Source organism: Coptis chinensis, chromosome 3 (assembly GCF_015680905.1).
Source record: "Coptis chinensis isolate HL-2020 chromosome 3, ASM1568090v1, whole genome shotgun sequence".
NCBI classification, from domain to species: Eukaryota; Viridiplantae; Streptophyta; class Magnoliopsida; order Ranunculales; family Ranunculaceae; genus Coptis; species Coptis chinensis.
In genome coordinates this window covers 36,914,415-36,929,974 of record NC_141458.1, presented here as the reverse complement: position 1 = coordinate 36,929,974, position 15,560 = coordinate 36,914,415, and positions in this window count along the sequence as shown.

Genomic DNA, 15,560 nt, shown 5'->3' with positions numbered 1-15,560 from the left:
GGCTTTAGTGTAGGTTGTGAAAATCTGCAACTTATAAGTTCTTCTCTACATCAATAATCCTATTGGACTACGAAAAATGAATGTTCATACTCTTGTTTGACTATGAACATTCAGTGTTCATACCATTGAATTATGAGCGGTGAATGTTCATACTCTTGTTGGACTATGAGCGATGAATGTTGCAAAACCCTTACCTGCACAAACCTCAAAACCGACAAAACCTTTCGCATTCCCATGACAAAGAATGATGATAACTTCGCCCACAAACCGCCGCACATTTTTTCAAAACCTAATTAAACAAACCAGCTGTCCAACAATAAAATAAAAACTTTATTTTACCCTTCCTTTTTCTCAACAACAATTTTGTCCAAAAAACGGATAAAAGGGGGCTGTGTAAGTACCCTCCGTTCTACACCCAGTACACGTGTCCACACATTAGGTTGTGTTCCACCAGTTCGTACCAAGTCATCAGGTCGTTGTCCCCTAAACACCAAACCTCTACAATTGATTAGGCTATTTCATTATGACTGCTATTTGATTAGGACTGCTACAAACAAAAAAATTGATTATGTTCTCTTTTAACTGCAGTATAACCATACTACATTGGCGTATAACCAAACTACATTGTTTATTTAAAGAACAAGCATCGATAGTAAGAACTAGAAAGATTGATTATGTTCTCGTTTTTCCAAAATTGTTGTTGGGAACTGCTGACGTATCCAACTAATTAAGGCTCTGAGAAGACGGCTCGAACAGTCCACGCCATTTCCCAAAAAAGGTAATGATGGCAGTTCAATCTTATCTCCTGTACATAAGAGATCTGGTGAGAGAACTTGCATTATCTCTTCTGCTACTTTTTTCTGCATACTGAACCTTTTGATCTCCCGTTAGGGTTTGGCCAAAGCTTGAAACTTTTCATCTTTCTTGACCATGAACCACTGCTGGTCACTTGTAAACTTCGGAGATCTTTCCTCCCTGGACTTGATCCGCTCAAAATTTCACATCCCTAAAGATGTTGGTCTGGAGTGGGGGAGGTTATCTGATGAGTTGGCCTACAAGGAAGTGGCGCTCATCACCATTGGTCAACTTAGGGCCGGACTCACTCTTCCCCCCCATCCATTGCTACGAGAGTGTCTGATTCACTTTAATCTTGCTCTTGGTCAGGCAGCACCCCTGTTTTACCGAACTGTTATGTATTCTGCCCTTCTTGCCAAGAGACTTGGATTCGCTCTGAACCGTTGGGTGTTTGGTTATTTTTATGAGGTCCGGCGTATTCGAGGTCAATCCTTCTACTACCTCAAGACAAAAGACAAGAACTCTCCGATCGTCTTTTTTTGATGGAAAGCAGTATGACAAAGGCTGGGCTGACCACCTACTCCGTGTCTGGGTAATGCGTGGGACGTTCGTCCTTCTGATGATGATGGTGAGCCTGTGGGAATTCTGTTCCCCCGAAAAACACACCCATGCTCCAACCCGTAAAGTTTTCTTACTCGTACTATATAACTTGATAGAAGAGTCTTTTGCCTGAACTTCTTTGCTATTATTCCTTAGATGACTCTTCCTAGGAAACAATTAAAAGCAACCCGACGATCTTCTACGGTGAAGTTTATCAAGAAGATCCCCGGGGAACAACGGATGCCTTGGGTGATAGTTCCCGATCCCACCCGTCTTCTTCGAATACTTCAACATGTCTCTTGAAGAATTGCTGCAACTTGTTCTGGCTTTTCCCCTTTTTGGGATATGTATTGTGCGTTACGGGCGAACAATACTTCCCCTCCTGTGGATCGAGTCTTTGGATTTCTTCCTCCTCCGGTTCGGGATGATTCCTCCTTAGTTACTAGAAGAGGAGGAAACCGCATGAGGAGAAGAGTTACGTGGCCTCCTCTGTGATCTTTGCGACATTGGGCCCAATTCGGGGAGCTGCTGTCGGTGATGATAGTGTAATCATTGGTGGGAGAGGCCCCGAACTGCCTCGTGAAAACTGGCGGCTTCTAGTAATTTTAAAATGGAGGTGCGTCGTCAATCGTCATAAAATTTGAAGAGAGTTTCTACTTACGATATTGCCCCATCCGGTAAGAAAATGAGATTTCCTCCTCTTATCGTGTATGAAGAAACACCTTTTAAGGTTCCTGCTACTATTCCCCACCGTTAAGTCTTGTAAGAACATAGTTGTACCCGCTTCCGATTCGGATCCTACTACGGTTTTGGTCAAACCGTGAGAATGTCCTATGAATCGTTGACCATTCCCTCCCCGATAATCGCAAAGGGGCGGGTATTCTTTGACCCACTGCCATGGCTGTTGCTCTCCCTCCTCCTCGATCCAGTGATAGGAGGGGGGTGAGTGACGACATTCCCTTTTCGCCAAGATCTCCAGATTCCCCTGAGAGGGAGATGATTGTGGAGATGCGGCGTTGGGGACGAACTGATAAACTACCTGTTACCAACAAGCACTCTGTTAAAGATGTTGATATCGCGCTTGGAGTTCTGGAAGCTGCGCGTCTTCCTGTTGACAAAGTTGAAGCCAACATAGCTGGGACCTTGGACCAGTCCTATTGTCAATCTGCTGTTCACCTTGCCAAGGTAAGACTTTTCTTCTCTGTTCAATGTTGGTTTCTCTTATTGTGTTTACTTACACATCCTATATTCTTTTCGGTTAGTGAATAACTTTTTGGCCATGAAAGATCCCATCTTTGCGGCCCGCCGATACATCCAGCGATACATCCATGGCTACCGGTGAGCCGTTACGGGCAAAAGAAACGAGAAGAGAGCTGCGGAGCTGCAGATCCGGGTTGACCGACTCTCGGTGAAAAAGAAGAAATCGATCTTGGGCTTCAAGAAAATGAAAGATACTATCTCCAACCTTCGGACTCTCGGAGAAAGCCCACGAGGAGCTGGCGATCTTTGGCACTTGGAAAGTGAAGTTCTTGGAACCGAGCCCAGTTCACCACCACAAGCAAAACTTGACCGTCCAAATGGAGCTTCACCGGAGGGACACGAGATGAAGACCCTTGGTCAAACCATTGCCCATTCAAATGAGGTCATGTCAGACTATGAGGCCATTGCCCATTCAAATGTGGCCATGTACAGGAAGTTGAGGGATATGGCAACCATCTCCGACCAGTACAAAAAGGAGCTGGATGCCGCCAAAGAGGCCTATGACAAGCTGGTGGCTCTGCAAAAGTTGGAGAGGGCTGAGGTTGTTGGGCTGAGGGCTCAGGTGCATGATCTGGCTGGGGATGTGGCCTTGTTGCGACCTGCTCTAGATGCTTCAAAGCTAGAGACTTCGGCAAAGATGGTGAGTTCGTTCGAAGCCTGGGCCGTTCTTTGAAAAAGGTCGGTGTACAACGACCTGGTTGATTTCTTTGGAGAATGGGGATGAGTACGTTCTGATAGATGATTTTATGGAGCTGGATCGTAAGTACAACGCCCTGAAAAGATCTGTCGAAAGTGGAGTTGCAGTGGTTTGAGTTTGAGTTTGTGTTTGCAGGTTCTTTGAAGTTTGAACAATATTTAAACATTTGTGTTTTGAGCCTTGTGTTTTTACTCTTTTTGATGGGGATATCGAGGTCGGTTTCCCGAATAATCTGGGGCCTCTATTATCCATCCTAATTTGTATTTAAGTAGCAATATTTAAATTACTTACTTGCTTTGAGATTGTTCTTGATGTTTGCATGTAGATGATCGCTTTTTTTTTGTTTTGATTTGTTGTATGGCGACCTGTGTTCTGAATTTGATGAACTGTTGGACTTTGCTAGGTCGTCTATTTGTAACAGATCGTGGAGCATTCGTGTATGACCTGATATATTTGCGTAGTTGACACCTAGGCTTTCTAATGCCCTCAGGTGTTTAATTTGTGCTGAGTCGTTCCTTCTTGGGGGAACTTCTTATCTAAATTCTAAAATACTTTAATTCTCGCGACCCTCAGCTACAGTAGGCAATAGTGATTTAATATTTTTTAATGTATCTCTAAAACTCATTGTCTTTTGGTATGGCAAAAATTGTTAATATCGTCGACTACAGGGGCAATCACTATGTCCTTTTGTCTTTTGGTATGCCAAAATCGTTAATATCATCCACCACAGGGGCAATCACTTCGTCCTTTTGTCTTTTTGTTTCCAATGTCAACAGTAGCTGCGTAAAGTAGAGAGACGTGAGAGAGAAAAAGAAAGACGGTAAAACAGAGAGAGAAAGAGAGACACGTGCGTAGCACGTGCCACTAACTAGTTGATATAATTAGCCTTTGACCGACCATTATACTTGAGTCTAAACTTAAACCATGACGAGGTCCTAAAAGGCTGGCTTGGGTCCTTTTGGAGGACCCCTGGATTGTATTTGTCGATAATTGGCATTTGAGTGGCAATTACGGATGAATCATGCTTAACCCAGTTGGTGTTAAGTTGATTTAGGGTCCTTTTAGGGGACCTTGGGTTGAATTGTTTGATAACTAACCACTGCGTGGTTGTTGTAGTTGAGTCGTTCTTGACTCCGCCTTTGATGTCTGACGACATTGTGATATTCTTTGTTCATACCACAATTGGACTATGAACAATGATTGTTCATAAAATGCGTTCATGCGGACTATGAACACTCATTGTTTCGATATGGACTATGAACACTCATCAATTTATGATGAAGGGGTGGGTGGTTTATTGTGTTCGAAGGATTCTATCTACTTTTGTCTTAAATATTGACAAGTTATCGCGAAGTGTAAATTCAATTGTTTTCACCTCAACCGTTTGTAAGCTCAAATGTTGATTTTGTAGAATCTGGACATGGATCTTGCTAACGATTAAATGCAGACGGTCGAGTGCTCATTACAAAATTGGCTTAAAAGGTTTGAGTGTGGGTAGAGATAGTATGTCTTGTTACATCAATTTCGATGCTTTGCAATAAACAGGTAAAAGAGTATGCAGGTGAACTTTTAAACATGTGAGGAATGAATCCATAACTAAAAGTAGGCTTTACACGCTTTGCACATTGCAGGGGTAAGAGTATAAAGGAAAAATAACCCGATATTCCCTGTGAAAAGAAAGGGTTATGTATCACAACAATGATTGGCTAAAGAAAGTGAGTCTGAAGCATTGGCTAACGAAAAGTTCTAGATTGACATAAGGTTACTTGTTTGAAACTTTCCACTATTTAGAGTGTGTAGTGTTGACTCAATGCTTATTTGTACTAATTGTATCCTTATTTTCTTCATCTATTAACTAGCTACTTGTGCATTCGGTACTCCGCGTAGGATCTATAGATTTTTTTTTTTTTAAATTTATAAATGTTAAATTACTGTTTTATCTCTTAAAAATTAAAAAATAATTAAAAAAATGTGAAATGACCAAAATGCCCCTCGTCCACACATTCACTATTCACTTGACCCCTCGTTTTTTTTCTATGTATTAAAGATAGGGCCGGAGAAAAAAGGTTGATGATGGTGACAACCGTGATGATCTTGACAACGAAAATATTTGTTTAAAAGTGGAGCACTTTTAAGTTTTAAGTATCATATAATGTACTTCCCAAATGCAATTATAATTCACGGATCCTTATATTTAAGAGTAAACATTACATTATAAATAGAGAGCTCGCTTAATTGTGGAGAAAAAGATGGACTAATTTTAAACTTTTTAAATTGAATAAGCGTTTAATTATTAATTAGAAAATAATGAGAATGCTCTAATTCTTTGGTTAACGCCAAAAATCGCCGTAACTCGGGCCCGGGCCCACGAATCCAATGAACGGTTCCGCACATTCCCTAAATCCTAAATTCAAAACAAAACAATTTCGGACCGTGCTTTTCAACTTTACTTTTAAACCGTTCTTGTTCCATCGCAATAAATTTGTCCAAAGAACAAAACATAAAAGGGGGCTGTGTAAGTACCCTCCGTTCTACACTACAGAGCACGTGTCCACAAAGCAGGACGTCTCACTCCAGCTCGTCCCACAACACCAGATCATACCAACGACCCAATCCTGGAGCTCAGTCAACGCAACAATCAAGGAGACATTTACTTTGTAACATTATAGTCGTAGTCCCAAAATAAGCAACATCTACAGTCATTAGCATATATCGTACCACTCTCTTCATTGATTGCTCCCCGACCGATATTCGTGCTCGACTAGTTAGGGAGTCCAGAATGACAACCCTCCTCTGTTCAGGTGCAAAGACGTATAAACACTGAATGTTCATAGTCCACTATGTCTCAAACGACATATAATTTAGGGTCTTTTAACTAAATGGCCGTTGAGCTATGAACAATGAGTGTTCATAGTCCATACTGTACGTACTATGAACAATGATTGTTCATAGTCCATAATGTACCTACTAGAGTATGAACAAAGCGTGTTCATCCCTATTGGAGCTATGAACAATGGATGTTCATATCTCATGACTACGAACAATCATTGTTCATAGTCCAATTGTGGTATGAACATAGAATATTCATAGTTCATGACTATGAACATTGATTGTTCATAGTACAGTATGGACTATGAACAATCACTGTTCATAGTCCAATTGCGATATGAACAAAGAATGTTCATAGCTGATGACTATGAACAATCATTGTTCAGAGTCCAATTGTTTAAATTTTGGAACAACGTGATTTCAATTTTCCAAAATTTAAATCCGATTTAAACCACAGAAATTTGGGTTGAAATGTTGGTTGAAAAGTTGACTTCAATTTTCATTTGGAAAAGCAATTGTTTTCCACATTCGACAAAGATGAAACCAAACATTTCAAAAAGTTTCCATTTGGTTTTCTCCTTGATATGAATTCAGTTGATGTGGAAGGCGGTGAGAAAACTCATTTGGTTACCCACCCAAATTTGATTGTTGAGGTTTTGGAAAAGAAGATTTTGGCAATGACTTTCAACATTGGAAACCGATATTTGACTGTGAGTGAGTGAGTGAGTGCGTCAGTATTCTGTATATATATCAGTTGTTATGAAAGACAAATAAAAAATCCGTATATTTGTATATCAGTTGTTATGAAAGTGTAATATCTATAATACAAATAGGTTGTTGAAGTAGGTAATAAGCATTACCACTGACACAGAAACCAGCATAAACCTACAAAGAATAAATTCCGAAGGTAACATGAACATCAACGCTTGCATAAACTAGAAAGATTGATGTCACCCTAAATATATGTAGTACATTACAAGATATTACTTAATTTTAAATAAAAATATAAGCTCCGATAAATATAACATGAATGGTGACATCAACTATGGGTTAAACCGAGTTGCAGTGAAGTCTGACATGAATGGGAGAATGGAGTGATTGCCGAAGGTTGGGATTTTTTTGACAAATACCAACTTCTCTAGACTGAAATCGTACCAAAGGATCCTGCCGTTACATTCAAAAACTGCAATATTTTCTGTGAGTAGGTCGACGAAATACGGGTGACGGTAATTGTAGTGGTAGTATGGGGGCCCGAAGTATCCAAGGGAGGATGCGCCCGAGTCGACGAAAGGTATTGAGCCCATGGTCTGAGGATCGATGCTAAGGCACATGGTCGCAAAGATCTGGAAACCTACACGCGGAGAGAAGGAGACCGAGATGGAGGGGCAGTGGAGGGCTGGATGGAGTAAGAAACCGATATAAAGAGAAAGAGGAAGAGGAGAGAGAGGAGGAAGAAAAGAAAAAACGAGAGAAGAGGGAGAGAGCGGCCATCAGAGAAGAGAGGGGGAATAGTGCTTTAAGATCTAGTGAATAGTGACAGCAACAAGGTGTGGGGTACGTAAGCAACCGAATTGGTGCAGCCGATCCAAAATATAGAGTGAATTTGAATAAAGTTAGAACATTATCGAGATTGGCGGTAATGTGGTTGTAACAAATGGCGCCGTCTGTGGGGACCCGATTTCAAACTTCTAGCCGTCAAGTTCTAATAACAGCTCACTACTATTCACTACTATTCGAGCCGTCATGTCCAATATTCAGTGATCAAAACCCATCAAAACTAGCCCAAACACTCACCTGGGCGTGATGATCAGCAAAATCCACTACCCCATCTTCCGTTTCCATAAATCAAATTTCATACCCATTTCATTTAAACCTTCTTCACTTTAAACCTTTTTTAATAAATCCAAGCAATTTGTTTTAAACTGTGTTGGACCAGTTCGTCTTTATAGTGAGCCGGTTATGTCAATTTATGTGGAAACTGGTTGAGTTTATTTAGATGTATGGGGTGAACCTGAGATTATGAAGAAAATGGAAGTGAGATATCACGGAAAAGCGGTGGCCGAAAAGTCGTTAGTGGCTTTGACAGTGGGTTTGAGTCAAGTCAAAGCGGAATTGGGGCTTATGTTTTCGGTGTGAGCGATGGGTACATAGCCGGTGTCGTATAAGATTGAGGCATAATTGAGTTTGGAGCCCGAAAGAGTATTGTTGGGAATTTCGGGATGTATTGAGTTTGGAGTGAAGCGTATGGGTGATCTAGACATTAAACCATTTCGAATAGCACGTTATCGAAAATATCCTTCTAATATTGTTGATGACAAAGCAGCTCAACTTTGTTCTTTATGGCAAGCTCGTTTGGGAGACTCTAATTGGTATCCGTTTAAAGTTGTTCAACTGCTGCGATACGGATGATGAAGAAGGAACATGAGTTAGTAATCAATGAAGAGGATAAGAAGCTGAATGGTCTCAACGAAGATTTTGGCTCTGAGGTCTACGAAATCGGGTGTACTTCTCTGAAGGAGCTGAATGAATGTAATCCTAGTGGCCGTTATGTGGTAGAGGAGCTATGGAACTTCAAGGAAAACCATAAAGCATCTCTGAAGGAGGCTATCACTTTGTTGCTGAAGATGTTGCCTGACTAGCAAACTTGATGGTGGAATAGAATTCCTTTATTTTGGGTCTGTGGTTAGTTTTGGAAATATTTTGTGTGTATGGTTGGGACTTGGGAGTTGGGCCTTCTGCTGTAACCGTTTTTTGGTAGATCTGGTAGTGTTAACTACTAGAAAAGGTAACGAAGGGGAACCCGGTAGTTAAGTAGATCTGTTCTGGGAGTGAATTAGTTTCATTTTGGCTCTTATATGCTACTGGTGGAAATGATTTTGGCTGGTTTAAACTTTGATATATATGATGTGGTCGATATTGGAGCTATGGGTATTGTTTTTGGTTGAGATGGTTGGTGGTTTTAGGAGTGAGTTTAGTAACACTAATGGTGGAGCAAAATTCCAATTTCTCCCGAAATCTTATTTCGTTCAATCACCAAAACTTTACAAATCTTATTTCGTTCAATCACCAAAACTTTACAGATTCCACATAGTTAATAGTTCTGAGTCAACTCAAGACTTGAAAGACTCACTCAAGTCAACTCAAATCTACTTATCAAACTCGTTATTTGGTGGGGTCTTAAAAAGGAAACTGAAAGGTTTTTTGAAGAGATGTGGGAGTTAGGGGTTAATTCTGATGTGGGTTCGTATAATTGTTTGGTTGATGTGTACTTCAAGAAGATGATAGGGAAATTGGTAGGGCGTTAAAGGTGATTGAGAAAATGAGAGATGGAGGAAGGACTCCTAATGTTTATACGTACACGAGCATTATCGGTGGATTAGGGTTGGTTGGTCAGCCGGATAAAACAAGAGGCGTGTTGAAGGAGAGGATGAAGTAGGGATGTTACCTTGATACTGCTGCATATAATGCTGTGATAAGGAATTTCTGCATAGCGAAGAGGGTTACAACCACATTACCGCCAATCTCGATAATGTTCTAACTTTATTCAAATTCACTCTATATTTTGGATCGGCTGCACCAATTCGGTTGCCTACGTACCCATCTCGGGATCAAGCCGCCGTAGTTCACCTATCTCTCCTCACCCTTCTATGCCTCCATTGATTGCCCCCCTTCTTTCTTCCTCCCTCCTTTCCTTTTTATATCCCTCTCTTAGGTTTTACTCATGGGGCATAGTATGGTCCTGGGCCTATTCTCTGGGCCCAATACATACTATGGTATGGGCCTTATCTCTTGGGCCAGTACTTATGTGATGCATCCCTGAATATGGCTACTACATTTGCCCCCTCTCGGGTTCGGCGACGATGACGACGGCGGACCCGAGAAGTCTTCAAACTTTCTTGTCTCTCTCTTTGAACTCTAGATATCCACAGTATCCTATGACTGTACGAAGTTTTCTCCTCCTCAGGACATTTCATATCCATGTACTCTCGCTCTTTGGACCGTATGTGCAGTGAAGTACTCAATCCATCGGTTCGTTCATATACCCCATTAACGTATCCACGAAGGATCTCATCCCGCCCTCTCTCCATTCAACTTCGATACCATGCCCACGATGTGTCTCACCCCAGCCAACACCTCTCACATAGAACTCACTACCATATCAGGGGTATGCCTTCCCCAGCCACTTGCTCTCCTTCTCGAAACTCAACATCTTGTGCGGGTGTATCTCCTCGACCACCATCTCTCCTTCAAAGAACTCACCACTATGTCCATGAGTGTCTCCGATACATCAAAGCTCTCCTTCATAGAAATCCTTATCATGTCCGCGGAGTGTCTCACCCTTTCATTTCCCTTTCGTAGGACTCAACATTGTATCCGCCAAGGGTCTCATCCCCCTTGCACTTACTCATGGAATTCGATATCCCGTCCACAAAGGGCCTCCTCCCTCTATTTCTCTTTTGTAGAATTCAATAGTATTGTTCCTTCTGGAACTCCGGCTCATGGAGGGGGCTCATCCCCCCCACTGTCTCTACTCTGAAGTGGAGTCTATTGAGGGCCACTTTCTGTTGCCCCAAGTCTGATTAGGATCTCATGTCCATGAGGGCTCATCCCCCGTTATCTACGCTCACGGGTGGAGTTTGATGAGGGGCAACTCTGCTTGCCCCCAGGTTTGACTCGGATCTCATGTCCACGGAGGGCTCATCCACCCCGCTGTCTCTGCTCTGGAGTGGAGAGTTGGATGAGGGGCAACTCAGCTTGCCCCCCAGGTTTGACTCAGATCTCATGTCCACGGAGGGCTCATAACCCCCGCTGTCTCTGCTAAGGAGTGGAGTCTGATGAGGGGCAACTCAGCTTGCTCCCATATTTGATTCAGATCTCATGTCCGCATATCTCTTGTATCTCCGACCTACGGCTCAACCAGGCTCTGGGGCTACTCTCTTTGACCTGCCTGTCTCTTGCCTTTCTGTCCCGTGAAGGGCTTATCCCACTCCGCGGGCTCCCTCGGGCTCTCGCCTCTTTGGGGCTCTCTCATTGCCCCATGTATCTCTAGCATCTCGATCCGGAGGGCTCATCCCATTCCAGCGGGGCTCGGCCGGGTTGTCGCTGGTTGGGGCTCTCTCATTGCCCCATGTATCTCTAGCATCTCGATCCAGCGGAGGGCTCATCCTACTCCAGCGGGCTCGACCGGGTTGTCGCCCGGTTGGGGACTTCTCATTCCTCAAATTGTCTAGCACCCAACACCATTCGGATCTTTGACATTCTTTCCATTGCCCTTGTTTCCTCAACCATTTCACCCTTGATAACCGCGACCGAGGCCTTCATGGCGTTAGCGCAGGTCTCTACGCGCAGGTCTTACTAAAGGCGACCGCTTGCGCCTCGAGCTCTCTCTTTCACACACCCGATCTCACTTCGAACCTCCTCCTCTCTCTGCATTCTGACTTCTTTTCCCTGTTCTCGGAAAGGTGCCCTCTTTATCTGGTTTTCCCAAACCCAAAAATAGTGTTGGCGGCCCCATTTTTTCTCCCACCTAGTGATATTTTCAATCATTCGCCAACCAATCAGCCCTTCATTCGTCTTGTGAAGCGGCAATCCATTATGCGAGAGCGGTTTCTTGCGCTATATCAAGCAATGCATGTCAACATATGTATAATCATCTGCAATTTAGGACACTTCCATGAACCATGCATCCAAAGGTGCGACCTGCAAAGGAATTTTTAAATAGAGATTGACAACTCCACTCATCGATAAAGACCACTACCCACATGAAGATCTAAACAATCCATTAGTTAAATCAAAAGCCGTGAAAAGTAAGCTTACACGCTGAAAAGGATATCGAGGCTGGATAAAATTTTTACGATCGGATAGATCAAACCTATGTTGTCCAAGACTTGACAACAACCATAAGTATAGGAATTCTCCCCAAATCAGACACAGCAACCTACTTCAACATGTAAGATCCTATTTCCTGGCACACTTTGAGACATGAAACAACCACTGCCATCTACGAGAAATTCTGAAGCATTGTCCATGACCACAGTTAAGAAATTCTTGCTTAGATTCTGTTCTTCCTCTTTCATCTTGGTCCCTTTCGTCCTATCATAAACTACATAAATGTTACACATCTTTGGCGCAGGAGCTTGCTGCCAACCATATAATCTTTTCGAAACCTCCACTCCTGCAGTGCTTCCTTGCAACAGCAACCGAGGGCAGCAGCTGAGAATCAGTTGTTCATCCAAATCCTTAAACTAGACCAATCAACAATGGAGCCATAACCGAAGCTCAAAAGTAGGCCAGGGTGCCTCTCTCTCTATCCTGCCGCGCTCCTGGACTATTGGCCAGAACATACCCATCTTCTTCGACAAGATTTTAAGAGTCTCATGCCTGTTGGCAAGTTCCATTAGTACCTTGATTCTCCTAAATGAGACATTACTTGGCTTATGCCCGCTTCTCAACCATCACGCAAAGAAATAGTTATCGGCTTCTTCAAACTTCCCCGATCAAAAAGCAAATCAAACAACACATCGAGACCAAAATATCGACCCAAACCCTTCTCCACCATGTCCTTCCACAGCACGAGCCATCTGCACCTTCTCTTGTTTCTTACACAATCTAATAAGAAACATACAAGGCTATGTATTAGGTAGACATCCAACATCCATCATTCTCTTACACAAATTCGAGGAAGCTGCCCAAAGTCATTCGACCAATAGAAAATCCTAAAGAATAAGCTACAAGTTATAGCATTTGGACACAAGCCCTTATGTACCATCTCATCCATCAAGGTACAAGCATCCATGACCCTCTTTCGCTATGCAGAAATTCCTTATCACAACATTATATGCAGCGATATCAAGGTAACATCCCTACTTCATCCTCTCCTTCAACGCGCCTCTTTTGCTTTATCCGGTGACCAACCAACCCTAATCCACCGATAATGCTGGGTAATGCGTATAAACATCGAGTCCTTCCTCCATCTCTCATCTTCTCAATCACCTTTAACGCCCTACCAATTTCCCTATCATCTTCTTGAAGTACACATCAACCAAACAATTATCACGAACCCACGCGCTTAACCCCCAACTCCTCCACATCTCTTCAAAAAACCGGGTTTCCTTTTAAGACCCCACCAAATAACGAGTTTGATAAGTAGATTTGAGTTGACTTGAGTGAGTCTTTCAAGTCTTGAGTTGACTCAGAATTGTTAACTATGTGGAATCTGTAAAGTTTTGGTGATTGAACGAAATAAGATTTCGGGAGAAATTGGAATTTTGCTCCACCATTAGTGCTACTAAACTCACTCCTAAAACCACCAACCATCTCAACCAAAAACAATACCCATAGCTCCAATATCGACCACATCATATATATCAAAGTTTAAACCAGCCAAAATCATTTCCACCAGTAGCATATAAGAGCCAAAATGAAACTAATTCACTCCCCAAAGAACGGATCTGCTTAACTACTGAGAAGTTCCGCCGTTTACCCTTTCTAGTAGTTAACACTACGGATCTACCAAAAGCGGTTACAGCAGAAGGCCCAACTCCCAAGTCCCAACCATACACACAAAATATTTCCAAAACTAACCACAGACCCAAAATAAAGGAATTCTATTCCACCATCAAGTTTGCTAGTTAGGCAACATCTTCAGCAACAAAGTGATAGCCTCCTTCAGAGATGCTTTATGGTTTTCCTTGAAGTTCCATAGCTCCTCTACCACATAACGACCACTAGGATTACATTCATTCAGCTCCTTCAGAGAAGTACACCCGATTTCATAGACCTCAGAGCCAAAATCTTCGTTGAGACCATTCAGCTTCTTATCCTCTTCATCGATTACTAACTCATGTTCCTCTTCCTCATCCATACCGCAGTGAACAACTTTAAACGGATACCAATTAGAGTCTCCCAAACGAGCTTGCCATAAAGAACAAAGTTGAGCTGCTTTGTCATCAGCAATATTAGAAGGATATTTTCGATAACGTGCTATTCGAAATGGTTTAATGTCTAGATCACCCATACTCTTCACTCCAAACTCAATACATCCCGAAATTCCCAACAATACTCTTCTCGGGCTCAAACTCAATTATGCCTCAATCTTATCGACACCGGCGGTACCCGGTACCCACTCACACACTGAAAAACATAAGCCCCAATTCCACTTGACTTGACTCAAACCCACCTGTCGAAGCCACTAATCCATTTAAGCCACCGCTTTTCCGTGATATCTCACTTCCATTTTCTTCATAATCTCGGTTCACCCCATACATCTAAATAAACTCAACCCAGTTTCCACATAAATTGACATAACCGCTCATCGTAAAGAACCGAAACACGCTGGTCAATTGCTTGGATTTTAAAACAAATTGCTTGGATTTATTAAAAGGTTTAAAAGTGAAGATGGGTATGAAATGTCTGCTTTGATTATGGAAACGGAAGATGGGGTAGTGGATTTTTCTGATCATCAAGCCCGGTGAGTGTTTGGGCTAGTTTTGATGGGTTTTGATCATTGAATATTGGACATGACGGCTCGAATAGTAGTGAATAGTAGTGAGTTTGTTATTAGAACTTGACGGCTAGAAGTTTGAAATCGGGTCCCCACAGGCGACGCCATTTGTTACAACCACATTACCGCCAATCTCATAATGTTCTAACTTTATTCAAATTCACTCTATATTTTGGATTGGCTGCACCAATTGGTTTGCTCTACGCACCCATCTCGGGATCAAGCCGCCATAGTTCACCTATCTCTCCTCACCCTTCTATGCCCATTGATTGCCCCCCTTCTTTCTTCCTCCCTCCTTTCCTTTTTATATCCCTCTCTTAGGTTTTACTCATGGGGCATAGTATGGTCCTGGGCCTATTCTCTGGGCCCAATACATACTATGGTATGGGCCTTATCTCTTGGGCCAGTACTTATGTGATGCATCCCTGAATATGGCTACTACAAGTAATGTAGTGAATACAATTTGTCCAACGAATACGTCCTCGGTTCACTCCACAACCTGTTGTGGTAATCATGTAAAACCCTAAGTTCTAATTTCTCAGTAGCATTGTTCTCCTCACCCCAGAACCTGAACATAATAGCAATAGTACCACTAAACTGAAACAGTTTGTACGACTTTGGTGGGGATTTAGTCTGCGGTAGCCCAATCCTCGTCCAAGATTCAAGGGCAATGTTAAATACCAATATGCCTGCATCAAAAAGAGACCAGCCGTTCATATTCCTACACGTGCACTTACGCATCGAACGCATCTAAACGTCCCCTCCCTAGAGGACACTTCATACGTTCTAAAATAGAGGACCCTTCAGCTTATAGACGCTCACTCAGGCTTATAGATTACTTAGCCTCACCCACTTTTATCAAGGGTCGCATACAAG